The following is a 16117-nucleotide window of genomic DNA, read 5'->3' on the forward strand; positions in this document are numbered from 1 at the left end:
TCAAATAAGAGGTCCTCTCTCTACTTCTCAGTAATTGCCTCATTCTCTCTCCACTTTTTATCAACCAAATGAGTCCGGAGAGAAAATGTGTGGGTGAGATTCATAAGAGGGACGATGCATGGAAAAAATTATGAGAGAGAGAGAGAGGATATGTAGGTGAGAATCACTGGCGAGAGAAAGAGGATGAGGGAGCAAGTATTGCGCGGGGGAGAGGATGCACGGGCGAGAGAGAAAGTTGGAAGGTGTGCTGGTTTTTGTTAGGTGAAACTTGGGCTGGTTTGGACATAGGCCCGGTTTTGAGTTCAATTTAAATTATCTTTTTGAAAACATGAACCGAAGTTGAACCTTTTTTTTTTTTGGTCAGTTCGAATTTTCTCGAAGCAACACTAAACCAGATTTTTAGAAAAACCCATTTAAACCAAATTGAAAAGACCGATCCAGGTCGGGTCCACGATTCGCTTCCCCAACAATATACCATGGTAGGTGTATTTTGATAGCATTGCTTACATACTGCATAGATTATGTATTTCAGGACTTTGTGGGAGGCGACTAGAGGGGATAAATTTTTTATATAAGTTTGCTAATTGCTAGTTTTTTGTTAAAACTTTTAGCAAGACCAAATCTTTTATCATTTTTAATTTTATATTACCTATATTAGCTGAAATCTAATTAATGTGGTAAACCAATGAAGTATCAATTTCGTTTCAATTACACTCTCCACTGTCTGATATCCTTTACTTTGTGCATGCGTTGAAATTCACGCATGCCAATGCATTTAGGCGAGTGGTAGCACGTTTGTTTCCTAGGCACAGGCGTGTACCACATATTCATGCACTAGCTCCTTGAGGGAGGATCAATAATAATAATAATAAAAGCTTTGTGAGGGTAACAAAGTTAAGATTTTCAGACTCAAGATAATTTTATAAGGGCAATATGAATAGCAATTCTAAAAGAAAATTTGAATAGCTTCGTGAAGGTATGTTTGCTTACAAAATAATGGGATTCCTGCATGTGTAGCCTTAAAAATATCAGATTTCGTGCACATACCCCTTGTAATTTTTATTTTGCATAGATTGGCAGCTGGTGATGAAAGAAAATGACAAGGATATTATTGCAAAAAAAAGAAGTTTGTTATGATATATATGCAAATTTAAAGATTACAGGAAGGCACATGCAATATTTGATATTTTCAGAGGTATACATGGAAAAATGTAAAAAAACTAGTTTTCATTGAAAGAACTAGTATTTGATTTCTTTATTTCAACAAAAAGTTGATATATTGAAAAATGTTGCCACCATATATTCCAAAAATTTTCTTTATATGATAATTTTTTTCTTAGCTTTTTATGTAGATTTTCTAGTTGCTAGATAAATCCTTAAGAGCAACACAAATATTGATCATAAATTTCAAATAACTCTATAAAAGCAACACAATTAGCAACTCTAAATTTCAGATAACTCTACCAAGAGTAGTACAAATAATAGCTCTAAAATATAGATGCTCCTTAATTAAGAACAAACTGTTTCCCATATTTTTTTAGTCGAAAATACGATATCAAGAAAATGGTGTCACGAGGAGATTTGCATGGCACGTCTCCGGATTGTGGCCAAAATTTGAAGAAGATAAGATCAAATTCAATTATCTTAAATTTGCAGGAACTTTTGGAATTATAGAATGCTGGCTAAATCAACTGTAAAAAAAAAAAAGAAAAAAAAAAAAGAAAATATAAGCAACAACAAAAACTAGATGATATAAAGTGATTTCATTATTCTAAGGACAATCTTTTTTTCATAATTATAAGTGCTCTTGGCCAATGGGATGGATACTAATATTTAGCTTTGGGCATTTATCCTCACTATTACGTGCACATGGGCCACTATTGCTAAAGTAGGTAGTGTTTTCTTTTCTCTCACATCATGAATAGTGGAAAGATGATAAACCACTAACCATTTTAGATATTTATCTTTAGTATGACATACAACATGGATCATTTTTACTACACTCGATGCATAGCATCTCCTGTCACATCGTGGCGGTCTCCTTTCTATTGTATGTCATATAGACCACCATTTTTATTCACATTAGATAATATAACTTCCTATATTATGGGTAATGATAATAATTGGCTAGCCACCATCCCAAAATTCTACTCCATCAAGATCTAATCTTAGACTGATAACTCTCATTCTCTGGATATACATCTTAATTACTTGGCCTACACACTTGGCGTATTGGCCTACAAACTTGGCATATCGGTCTGCACCCTTAGTGTACTGACTTATACACTTAGTAATCAATTTGCACTCTTGATATATCAGCCCGTGCACTTGATAATCAGTTTGCACCCTTGTGTATCGGCTGCACCTAAGTTGATAGGCATCTTGGCTTGCACCTAGATGATAGGCATTTTGACTTGCACTCTTAGCATACCGACCTGTATCCTTGGTGTATCAGATCCATATCCTTGGTATTTCAATATGCTTTTCTAATTCTTGGTCTAAGGTTATCATCTTTCTAGTAGCAAATCTACTAATTATATATTTCATCTCGTTGTCCAAGTACTTCGACCGATAGACTATGTATAACTTATTTTACTAGCTATGTATTTTAATCTACTAAACGAGTAATTCAGCCTACTAATTATATTCTCATTGTGTATCTTGGTATGTGATTGTAAGTTGACATCCTTCAAAAACCTCTTATTCAGTCTACAAAGATATTCTTTCTGAAACTATTACATAGTTTATACTAGATGGCTTTTTGAGGCCTCCTATTGATCAAGCTTCATATCATAACCATTAATGTAAATGTGGTATAAACAATGCCTTCCACATCCCATTTGCGATGGTCAGGAGGATGATGGGATGTATCTAACACTACATCCATTGACCTAACTTGGTTGAATCAAAGGAAAGTTAACCAAAATTTTCAATCACTTGTTTCACTTACTAAGGGGATTGATAGATATACATCATTATAAAGGTGAATTTGAGTGGCATGTATATACCATGGAGGATTTGGTGGAGGTACAATTTATGGTAGTGCTTGCCTTCCACGGAGAGGATTGCATAGAAAATTTTCAAATGGTAATAGGCAAACTGTTGATATTCCATCATTTCCACTTTTGATATTCTATCATCTCCTGGAAACTTGGAAAATTTAGATACTTCATATCCTTTGGGGGAACTTATAGGCCTGGTCACATTATTCTAGATATAGCTTCCTATAAATTGGCCTATTAATTGATCAAAATGATAAATCAAGTTGTTCTCTAACTAATCTACCAAATGGGCTAGATTAGGTGGTGGTTAACCCTGCTTATCCTAATTCTGTTGTACTATGCATTGCTGCAAGTGTGCACATAATTAAGGTTGAAACAAAGGATTACAATGGGTCACATATATAAGGGCCAGCATCAGTTTGATTAAAACTCTTTTCCAACATTGAACCAAATAAGCATATCCCTTGAGGAGATGCATTACTGATTGGTGGATACCCGACTTGGCCCCTTGCGTTGATAGTTGGGTTTGCTAGAGGCACCAAACTATCATTGATCGGGGCCACTTGCTACAATAAATTTCTAGGTCTACCTTAGGCCTCGGCATTTATAGCCGCACCTCTTCCAGATGTTACCCCCAGCATGAACCACAGCTTCAACTATAGACTTACTTTCATAATTTCTGTTGTGAGCAGGTCGCAGGGGGATCTCTCTTAAAAAGTCTCACATCGGGCAAACTCTGAAGTGTCATGTGCTTAAGAGGGATACGAGCACGTCCTTCCCTCACGAGGCATCTTTTTCTTCCACGGGAGGCGAAAGGACAAAACCGTGAGACCGTCTGCGTGACGTCGGGCCGAAGGGCATATCCCCCGGCGGGGCCTAGTGGGCCCCGAGGACAACCCCCGATGGAGACCACGGGGCATGCTTCCCATCCGGACTTAGCCAAAGCGCATAATACTTCGTGGGATGGAGCGGCGGCGGCTCCGACGATCGCTTGACACGCTGACACATCAATTCCATTCCCATATTGACCAATGAAATCTCCACTACAAGTTACATTGGGTCCATAGCTGGCTCAAGCAACTGCCTCGAATGGGCCTTGTGGCATGATAGGTACTTCAGTATTCTACATGTAGGACTTTATTTCAGATGGCTCTCCCATGTAATACTCGACCTTTCCTAATCATATAACATTAGTTTTTGTAAGTCAGGCCATTCCAAAGTTCTTACATTTTTATACTGTAATTCCTGAGTAATCAGCGCATAAACTAGGGACTGCTTTTAAAAATCTATGAACTAATTTTGATTGAACAAACTACAATCAATCTATCAATTTTTCTTTGACATTTGCATAGAACTCTCCTATCGGCTTACTAAAGGTCTCAAAAAAAAAAAAAAACATAGTAAATTGACTCGTGAATGCTTCCAAGTGATCCTTGACTTTCGTCCAGATGGTATTTGAATTGCGCAATACTATTCTTCATCTGGGCCAACCCATTAGATTGATCTCACAATGTGGAAGTTGGGCTTCATGTTGGCCAGCATTCTTTTGGGACTTGTTGGGCTCCACCACTAAGGACACGAAGTCGCGGTGAGGGTGAGGAGTTTTCCACCTGCCTAGTCCGGAAAACCTATTGCTCCTTTATAGACAAAGAATCTTTAATAGGATTCTCTAATTGTAACATGATGGAAGACTGACCTTCAGTCTTATTCTTCGGCGGCATTCGTAGATCCCACTGAGCGTGCCAAAAACTTATTTTTTTGGCAAAAAATGGGATACCAAGCAGATGGTGGTGCGAGGAGATTTGCACGCATACCACTGGCTTGCGGCCGGAATTTGAGAAGATAAGATTGGGTTTGGCTGTTTTGAATCTCCAAGGACTTTTGAAATCACAGAATGCTATTAAATCTAATGCGAAAGAAACTAGAGCAAAATAAAGAAGATGATAGTATAAAGTGATTCATTTTTTTGATAAAGAATCTTTTTCATGATTACAACTAAATATTTATAAGTGCTCTTTTATTTTTTGTAAACATATTTATAGGTGTTCTTAACTAGTAAGATGGATACTAATACTTAGCTTTAGATACTTATTCTCACTATTGTATGCCACATGGGCTATTACTATTGCCAAAATATGCAGTGCTTTCTTTCACTCATATCATGGATAGCGAAAAGATGGGAACCACTTTTCATTTTAAGCACTTATGTTTGCTATGGTATACCACATGGACCAATTTTGCTACACTTGGGTAGTGCCACTCTTCTTTCAAACCATGGGTAATGGAGAGATGGATATCTTTATTCATTTTGGACACTTATCCTTTCTATTATATGTTATTTGGATCACTATTTTTATGTATGATAGGTAATGTGACTGCTTCTCTCTCATTATGCATGGTGGTAACAGTTGACAGTTAGCTGTCATGCTAAAATTCTACTCCATTAAGATCTCATCCTAAGCTAATAGTTCTCGCTCTCTAGATATACATTCTAGTTATCCGGCCTACACACTTGATGTATCAATCGGTATCCTCGATGTATTGACCTGCACCTAGGCCGACAGGCATCTTGACTTGCACCTATACTGACAGACATCTCAGTCTGCATCCTGAGTGTACCAACCTATACTCTTGATATATCGACCTACATTCTTAGTATTTTCATCTACTTTTCTAATACTTGATCTAAGATTAGTATCTTCCTAGTAATATCAACCTTGTAACTATATATTCATTTCAACCTACTGGTTGAGTAATTCAACTTATTGATTATGTTCTCAGTCTATATTTTGATATTTGATTGAATATTGACATTCTTCTACAATCTCTCGTTCGGCCTGTGAAAGATATTTCTTCTTAAGATCTATCATTATCCAGCCTATATTGGATGACCTTTCAAGATCAGTTATTGATTAGTCCCCCTATTATAGCCATTGGTATTGTTGCGGCCAATCCCCTCGTCGCCAGGTCGCCGAGAGCGAGCGCCTGCAAAAGAAGTCCGCACTGACCGGAGGTGACTCCAACGGGGACCCTCCGACGGTCAAGTCAGAGAGAAGACTAGGCAACAGTAGAAAAGAATCAAGGAGCTCAGTGAGAGAGAGAGCTTGAGAGGGGGGGAGTTCAGGAGTTTCGAAAGAACCTCTTCCAGCGCTGTTGCCTTCCCCGTTTTATAGTAGAGCACGGCATGATGCCGTCATTAATGGTGCAGACAACGGGAGGAGTTGTCAAATCGCCGGAGGCTGTCAGAGTCGTCGCAGACTGTCAAGTCGCTGTGGACTTGTCACATCGCTGGGGTTAATCTATGTTCTTGGCAGGACAATGTCCCAGGGTGGCTACGCCGCATGCCTTTGTCAGAACGACGGCCCACAGCAGTCGTACGACGTTCGAAGGAGCCGACCGACTGTGCGTCGGCATTTGGTTGTGAAATGTCAGGTGATGACCCGGAGGCATCGTCGGCTGGTCAGGTGTCTTGCTTAAGTCGGACGTCGGCTGCCACCCCCGACAGTGAGTCAGTAATATGGGTTCGACCGCTCGATCGGTCGGGAACAGCATGGGTCGGTTCGGTCGACACTCCTTCAGTCGGACAATGTCGGCAGCTACTATCGGCAGTCGTCGGTCGGTGCGGTCGGTAGAGTCGGGCATCGGTCGGAGTCATCCGTCGGTCGTCGGTCAGACCGGTCCGAGGGTAAGTCGGCGTATGGGGGTCAGTCGGTATATCCCAACAGTTGCCCCCCCACTCCTGAGTCCGATGTCATGTTGGCTCGCTTGAACATGTGGGCGACGGCTTCGGACGAAAGGAGTGGTTTTCCGTCATGTCTTGCCCCGACTATAGCGATCGCATCAACGAACGATTCGATGTCGGTCATCCCGACTGCAGGTCGAGTATGCACATCGGGTCGGAGGTCGGACAACCTCCGAACGTTGCTCGTCGACACGATCATTCCGCAGAGTCTGATGGTCGAGTAGCATCCGACGTATTTGGATAGGATAACGATGGCAAGTCAAATATCCATTGACGTAGCATGTCGAGTCGTATGATAGACGGTGGCAAGCCGAATATCCTTCGACCGGTCATGACCGGGTCGATATGTCGCAAGTCGAATATCTGTTGACGTAGCATGTCGAGTCGTATGATAGATGGTGGCAAGCCGAATATCCTTCGACGGGTCGTGACTGGGTCGGTATGTCGCAAGTCGAATATCCGTTGTCCAGACATTGGTCGGACGGGTATGTCGCAGTTGTCTTGGCGTTTTGCCCTTTCTTAGTCGAAGCTAAGTTGGCAAGTTAACCAGCCGCGTTGGTCGAAGCCCTTTGTCTTCAGAGACGGGGCCATTGGTTCGACGATTGGTGATCGAGCCATTGATTCGGCAATCGACGATCGAGCCGTTGATTCGACGATCGGCGATCGAGCCATTGATTCGATGATCGAGCCATGGATTCGGCGATTGAGCCATTGGTTCGACGATCGACGATCAAGCCGTTGATTCGACGATCGATGATCAAGCCATTGATTCGACGATCGACGATCGAGCCGTGTTGGTCGGCGATCGAGCCGTTGGTTCAGCGATCGACGATCGAGCCGTTGATTCGGCGATCGACGATCGAGACGTTGATTTGGCGATCGGCGATCGAGCCGTGTTGGTCGGCGATTGAGTTGTTGGTTCGGCGATCGGCGATCGAGCCGTTGGTTCGGCGATCGATGATCGAGCCGTGTTGGTCGAGGCCTTTTACCTTCAGAGGCCGAGGCCGTCGGTTCGACGATCGATGATCGAGCCGTTGATTCGATGATCGGCGATCGAGCCGTGTTAGTCGAGGCCTTTTGCCTTCAGAGGCTGAGACCGTCGGTTCGGCGATCGGTGATCGAGCCGTTGATTCGACGATCGACGATCGAGCCATGTTGGTTGACGATCGAGCCGTGGATTCGACGATCGACGATCGAGCCATGTTGGTCGAGGCCTTTTGCCTTCAGAGATCGAGGCCGTCGGTTCGACGATCGGTGATCGAGTCATTGATTTCAACGATCGACGATCGAGCCGTGTTGGTCGGCAATCGAGCCGTTGGTTCGACGATCGATGATCGAGCCGTTGATTCGGCGAACGACGATCGAGCCATTGATTCGATGATTGGCGATCGAGCCATTGATTTGGCGATCGAGCCGTGGATTCGGCGATCGAGCCATTGGTTCGACGATCGATGATCGAGCCGTTGATTCGGTGATTGACGATCGAGCCATTGATTCAGCGATCGATAATCGAGCCGTGTTGGTCGGCGATCGAGCCGTTGGTTCGACGATCGACGATCGAGCCGTTGATTCGGCGATCGACGATCGAGCCGTTGATTCGATGATCGACGATAGAGCCGTGTTGGTCGGCGATCGAGCCGTTGGTTCGGCAATCGGCGATCGAGCCGTTGGTTCGGCAATCAGTGATTGAGCCATGTTGGTCGGCGATCGAGCCGTTGGTTCGGCGATCGATGATCGAGCCATGTTGGTCGAGGCCTTTTGCCTTCAGAGGTCGAGGCCGTCGGTTCGGCAATCAGTGATCGAGCCGTTGATTCGACGATCGACGATCGAGCCATGTTGGTCGAGGCCTTTTGCCTTCAGAAGTTGAGGCCGTCGGTTCGATGATCGATGATCGAGCCGTTGATTCGACGATCGACGATCGAGTCGTGTTGGTCGGCGATCGAGCCGTTGATTCGGTGATCGACGATCGAGCCGTGTTGGTCGAGGTCTTTTGCCTTCAAAGACCGAGGCCGTCGGTTCGACGATCGGTGATCGAGCCGTTGATTCGGCGATCGGCGATCGAGCCATGTTGGTCGGCGATCAAGCCGTTGGTTCGATGATCGATGATCGGGCCATGTTGGTCGGCGATCGAGCCGTTGGTTCGACGATCGATGATCGAGCCGTGTTGGTCGAGGCCTTTTGCCTTCAGAGGTCGAGGCCGTCGGTTCGGCGATCGGTGATCGAGCCGTTGATTCGGCGATCGACGATCGAGCCGTGTTGGTCGAGGCCTTTTGCCTTTAGAGGCCGAGGCCGTCGGTTCGGCGATCGGTGATCGAGCCGTTGATTCGACGATCGACGATCGAGCCGTGTTGGTCGAGGCCTTTTGCCTTCAGAGGCCGAGGCCGTCGGTTCGGCGATCGGAGATCGAGCCGTTGATTCGGCGATCGGCGATCGAGCCGTTGATTCGGCGATCGATGATCGAGCCGTATTGGTCGGCGTGCCAAACCTGTTGCGGCCAATCCCCTCATCGCCTGGTTGTCGGGAGAGAGCGCCTGCAAAAGAAGTCCGCACTGACCGGAGGTGACTCCGGCGGAGACCCTCCGACGGTCAAGTCAGAGAGGAGACTAGGCAACAGTAGAAAAGAATCAAGGAGCTCAGCGAGAGAGAGAGAGCTTGAGAGGGGGGGAGTTCAGGGGTTTCGAAAGAACCTCCTCCAGCGCTGTTGCCTTCCCCATTTTATAGTATAGCGCGGCATGGCGCCGTCATTAATGGCGCAGACAACTGGAGGAGTTGTCAAATCGTCGGAGACTGTCAGAGTCGCCGCAGACTGTCAAGTCACCGTGGGCTTGTCACATCGCTGGGGTTAATCTATGTCCTTGGCAGGACAATGTCCCAGGACGGCTACGCCGCATGCCTTTATCAGAACGGCGGCCCACAGCAGTCGTACGGCGTTCGGGGGAGCCGACCGACTATGCATCGGCATTTGGTTGTGGGATGTCGGGTGATGACCCGAAGGCACCGTCGGCTGGTCAGGTGTCTTGCTTAAGTCGAACGTCGGCTGCCACCCCCGACAGTGAGTCGGTAATATGGGTTCGGCCGCTCAATCGGTCGGGAACAGCATGGGTCTGTTCAGCCGACACTCCTTCAGTCGGACAATGTCGGCAGCTACTATCGGCAGTCGTCGGTCGGTGCGGTCGGTAAAGTCGGACGTCGGTCGGAGTCATCCGTCGGTCGTCGGTCAGACCGATCCGAGGGTAAGTCGGCGTATGGGGATCAGTCGGTATATCCCAACAGGTATGGATATGGTGTGAACACAAGTCAAATTGTAATCTAAAATACAACTTAACAATAAGTTTGACATAAATAACAGTTCTAAAATCCCCCCAAATCAGGATATGTGGCTGGGAGCTTCGTCGAATAGAGATGCATGGAAGCGTAGAAGACTTTTTTCTGCAGTGTCCGTGAATTGTGACCAGATTCTTCTTGCGCACCTTATTCTATAAAAAGTCGCAAAACGATCCCTACCAAGCTTGCTACCTGCCAGCTTTTAAGCTGCATGTCACTTTCACAGTTAGTTCCCAATCCCATACCTGTATAGCTTAGGATAGCAACAGATACGATTTAGGTCGAATATTATATTATTAATTTTTAAATTTAAATTTAATATTTTATATTTAAATTCTATCCGATACATGATCGGATAAAAAAAAAATATCAATCTCCATATCTAATGGGTTCGAAAATACCCACGAATAACCTATTTCTTCATACCCACTTTATATCAAAAAAAAAAATAAAATAATTTTATACATATTATCAATCAAAATAAAATTATCAATTCAACATAGAACCTAATTTATAAATTCAGAATTATAAAAATCAAACATAGAAATAGTATTACAATTCAACATAAAATATATAAACAATCAAAATAATTTTATACATATTATCAATCAAAACATAATTATCAAAATAGAATTATAAACATACATATTCGGGTATGGGTTCAGATATTATTCATATCTGTAGGTTCGGATCGGATTCGGATTCAGATTAGAATAGAAAATAGTACTATCCATATTCTATCCATGTTCGTGCTACAGTTTTTCAATTTTATCCAAATCCGAACCTAAATCCGGTCAAACTCTATTTTTTAGATTTGATCGGATTTGGATAGGATACATATACATCAAATCAGATCGATTTTACTATCTCTAATATAGTTTTACTTCTTTTGTAGATTAGCATGGAGGCACATGAAATACAGAAAAATTTGATCGATCGATCTCTCTCCATTATTGTTGTTGGATTTTGGTTACGTTGTTTTTCTTTCTTTTTCTGTCAGTCTCTCTCCATTGTCATTTTTTTTTTTTGGGTAAAAATCGTTTCTCTGTTTTTAATGGATGCAAAGCGAATTTGCTATCTTTTGTAGCATCTGTTACCGTACAAAAATTATTGAATTGGATGTCTATTACAAAATTCAAGCTCAAAAATTAAAAATAAAAATGACAACGATTGGCCGCACTTGACTGAATAAATTATCTAAATTATTAAATTATTTATTTTCATATAAAATATTATCGAATTACATCTAAATTGATTATTAATCAATTTATTTATATTTTTAAATTTATTTAAATAAATAATTTTTTTTTTATACAAAATATTTATCCATGAAATAGAAAAAAAATTTATCCACGTAAAAAGTAGGTAAGCCATTTTCTCATCAATTAAGAAGATAGTTACTCATGTATTCCCAAAATACCTCTAGCCTTACAGTAATATACTATAATATTTTATTATTATATATAATATTATAATATTATAATAGAAAATATTATGAGAAATATAAATAGATCTTGATAATTTATATGAGATTGTAGTAATATAAAAAAAATTTCAAAATTATTTTTTAATATATAAAAAAATATAGATAAATTATTTTTTATCTAAATATTGTCTAAGAAATACTTATAAAAAAATTATAGATTTTGAATATTTTTTTAACCCCCCCCCCCAAAAGAATGGGGTCTTAAGCTATTAAAAGAAAGAGAAAAAAGAAAAAAGCTATAACATGCTTACATGCCCTCATCACGGTTGGCTTTTTTCCTCAAAACAGGAAGTCCATCCATGATCTAGATCTTACTTGATTTTGGTATCTCTCGCTGAAGAGCATATATAAATAATAATCGTTGTGATGACGCACAACAGACTTAACTCTAATACCATTAGCCAGGGGATCACAGTCGAAAGCTTAAACTGCCGGGAAGAGAATCGGGTCGAGCAAATAAACCTATATGGTATCTTTCATTAGATCATCCGTAATCTGACATATCCAAACCAAATGAATCCTTAGATGTATACAATTCCTCCTAACAAAATAATTCCATCTTTCTCCCTCAAATCACAAACTATGACATCGAAAACCAAGAACGGAGAAACAAAGAAAGATAAAATTAAAGAGTTAGATCGAATCACTTGAACGCTATCCTCCGTATCCATGAATAATTTTTTCTTACGTGATATGTAGGACAGGAAGCAGCAATTTCGGTAGTAAACATCAAACCATTCCCTGTTATGATAAGTCGGAAGGAGAACAATTCGCAAGACCCTAAACCCCGACAACCAGAAATCGAAACATAACTGGCCAACAAAAACGATTTCGATTCATATCAATCCACTGAACAAGAAAACATAAAAGAAAACAAAAAGAAAATAACCGACTTGCTATCATGTTTACAATCCCTCGAACCGAAGTCGAGAACACTAGCCATAACAATATCAAGAAATCGAAAAAAAAAAGAACGTAAATAAAGATCAGAAAAAGAGTAGTTTCGATAAAATCACCTAGGCGCCCCTGAGACTGAGAGTTCCCTCTTCCTTGGTCTCTCGCCGCTCGAAGTGAAAAGAAAACGAACCAGATCGACGAAACGACGGAAAGAGGAAGGGAAGGCAGGGTATTCATAAGAGGCGTAGGGTGGTGGTGAAAGGAGCGATTGCTGCAGTCGAGGAAAACAGTGGGAAGAAAAACAGAGGAATGAACGACGTCCCGCACATTGCCGGTCGACGTCAAAAGCTTTTTTCCACGCGGCCCGATTTAACATCCGGTGCTGCCGTATCCTAAATTGGTCAAAAAAGGATCTGTCAAGTGAACCAAGTTTTGCATCCAATCCTTAGACATCGATCTATCTATCAACTGGTGTTGCATGGGCCAGGGCAAATTTCGGGGCATATGCACGGTGAATAACGCGCAATCGGGAATTGGTGACATGCAAGGCGTAATGTGGCGTGTTATCCACCGTGGGCTTTGGGGTGGTCCATTGGACCTGGTCCAACTAACATTTGAAACTCTTTAGGGGATTGCGTCTCGAACAATCTAGCCTGCAAGGGGACTGTAGTGTGCCAAGTATCGCCAGCCAAGGGTGCCGAGTTTCAGCGCGATCGGAAGGGCAAGGAAAACAAGTATCGCGCGTATAACGTGAGCTGTCTGATGTTTTGATGGCGTCATTGATCCATTCTTTTTCTTTTCTTTTTTTTTTGAAAAAATTAACATCCAGTCCATTTGTTAATCGAAGTTTAATTTTTAAATTCTTTTGATCTAACTTATAACTCCCGGTCCACTAAAAATAACGTTTTAACTTGAAGTCTCTCACGAGACAAAAATGCCCTAAAATTGAATGCGATAATCTCTTCAAATTTCTGTCTCTCCATTTTTTTTCTTCCCGACGGTTACCTTCGGTGACCTATTACTATGCAATTTTACTCATGCTACCGGTGATGAGGGCTACAGTACTGTTTCGTGCCTTTTCTTTGATGGGAATGATGATTGAGACAGCGAACGCGGGTGGAGGCAAAGCCCACCTATAATGTTCTCTCTTCCTTCTGTTCTCTGCTCTCTCTTTTCTCCCTCTCTTCTCTCTTCTCTCTTCGTGGATTCTAGCAATTTCAATCAGCCCATTATTAGAGTAGGGGTTCTCTTCCTCATGAATGGGATTGCATGAATGCTCTTACTTATAAAATTTCTCTTACTTAGAGTAGGATTTTTGTTTTTCATGAATTAGTTCTGTAAATATAATCGGTAATGTTCTCTCTCTCTCTCCCTCTCTTCTCTCTTTTATCTTCTCTCTTTCCCCCTCTATTCTCTCTCCGTGGATTTTAGCAATTTCAGTCGATGCGTTATTAGAGCAGGGTTCTCTTCTTTATCAATGTGACTGTATGAATGCTCTTACTTATGAATGGTTCTTTTACTTAGGGTAGAGATTTTATTACTTATGAATTAGTTCTGTAAATATAACCAGTTGGTTTAATCATCTGAATGCTCATTGTTCGTTTTAAGTAACCACATGAAAAAATAGTTGGTTATATTAAAAATATCAAACTATTATTTCAGAAAAAATATTGGAAAGAGTAATGCTACTGAAAAACTATTCAGAAAAAAAAACCAATCCCACCAACTATTTGTCCTCTTTTGCCTGAGAACTGCCTAGTAGGGGAGTAAACATGCCACACACGAGCAAGCTCTAATTCGCTTGAGCTCAGCCCAAGATCCTACACACACAACTTGAATTTCAATTATATTCATATGTAATCTGATTTTGTTAGTTAAAATAAGTTTCTATGATAATGTAACATAATATATATTGTTTGAATTTAATTTGTAATACAGTGTTACGATGGCTAGTTCAAGAAGAGTCAAACAATTTTGTGTTGGCCCAATGAATATGCTGATTTCGATCCGATAGCCCTAGTTATGTTGATCAATAAGATTTGATATCGACGGTCACGAACGATCACGTGATGATCTTATAGATAGAGACCACCAATGGATCTAAAAACTTACAACGATGATCTTGATGATATTTATAGCATACTATCAAAATTTTATTTCAATCGGACATCATTATTATGGTCAATTTAGCACAGAATGATTTCGATCATTAAATAAAAAATGAGTGATTAAAAAATCAAACGGCATCCGATTATAAAATAATTTTTTAGATAAATAATCTTTGCTACTATTTTAATCATTTATATGGTAGTGATCGTAAAATTCAAACTGCACGTATGTGAACAATCTAAAACTATATATCTCTTGATATTCATTCTTAAAGTCTTTAAGTAATTATGCTTGTGCTTTTGTATGATCTACTTAACATGGATGGTTCATATAGACACGGTTTAGATTTTATGATCATCACTATATAAATAATTAAAGTAGTAGTAAAAATTATTTATCTAAAAATTATTTTATAATTATCGTCATTTGATCTTTTGATCACTCATTTTTTATTTAACGACTGAAATCATTCTATACTAAATTGATCATGATTATGATGTCCGATTGAAGTAAAATTTAGATAGTACGTTACAAACATCATCAAGGTCATTGTTACAAATTTTCAGATCCATCGGTGGTCTTTATCTATCAGATCATCATGCAGTCGTTCGTGATTGTCGAAATCAAATTTTATTGATTGATATAGCTAGGGTTATCGAATTAAGGCGATCTTTTCTGACGATACTCTAACAAAAATTATTTAGATATTAAACGGTGAAGATAGATTTTAAATTTTAAAATTATATCATATTCAAAAAAATATAAAAAAAATATATTTAGGCCCTATAGAAGTGGTTGCTTAATAACCGCTGCTATAAGTTTATTGCAACAGACAAGTAACCGCTGCCATAATCATATAGCAACTGTTATAAGTAATCGGTGTCGTAGGTTTGAGATATGGCCACGGTTATATATAACTGCTGCTATATATCGAACCTATAGCAGTGGTTATATGTAACTGCTGCCATAGGTTTAACCTATGACCGCAGTTATGAGGAAGAGAGTATTAGTGAGAAATTTCATCATGTATAACTCCTCGAGCTTCGACCACAGCACCGTCGAAAAAATTTTGCTAAGTACATGGATCACTACCTCGTCCATTAAGTACATGCGGATGGTATTCACCATTTGTATCTGTAGCCGCTCTCAAGTCTTCTCCTCTATGGTATCCAGCTTCTTCTCGTACAAGAGAGCTTTCGATCAATCCGTATTGGATGAGCATGTGCTTCACCCTCGCTTGCTACGAGAAAAAATTACTCTTTTCATCGAATCGATTGATCTCCACTTTGATTATGCTTGTCTTCTCCATCTCCAATCTCGATCAACACCACCTCTATTTGGATCATCTGGTACCACTTGTCCATGGTAACCAGGCTCTGATACCAATTATTGTGATATCACTTGTTCTGATACCAATTATTGTGCTCTAATATCACTTGTTGAAGGAGGAAGAAAGAAAAAAGAGAAAGAAAAATACCATAAATAAATTAAGATAATGTGGATCAGCCTCAAGCCTACCTCCATAGGGTATGCAAGCTTCACTATAAGAGAAAGAAA

General features: G+C 40.8%; 1 protein-coding gene across 1 annotated transcript in view; it reads right to left on the reverse strand.

Annotated features, from left to right (window-relative positions):
- LOC105060616 (protein ACTIVITY OF BC1 COMPLEX KINASE 7, chloroplastic) overlaps positions 1-12740 on the reverse strand; it is a 62214-nt gene extending 49474 nt beyond the window's left edge. Inside the window, exon 1 of the mRNA XM_073247215.1 lies at positions 12571-12740. The gene's annotated coding sequence lies outside the window, so the exon portion shown is untranslated. The remainder of the gene's footprint in view (positions 1-12570) is intronic.
- Positions 12741-16117: the final 3377 nt, after the last annotated feature.

This window comes from Elaeis guineensis, chromosome 1 (genome assembly GCF_000442705.2).
Source record: "Elaeis guineensis isolate ETL-2024a chromosome 1, EG11, whole genome shotgun sequence".
NCBI classification, from domain to species: domain Eukaryota; kingdom Viridiplantae; phylum Streptophyta; class Magnoliopsida; order Arecales; family Arecaceae; genus Elaeis; species Elaeis guineensis.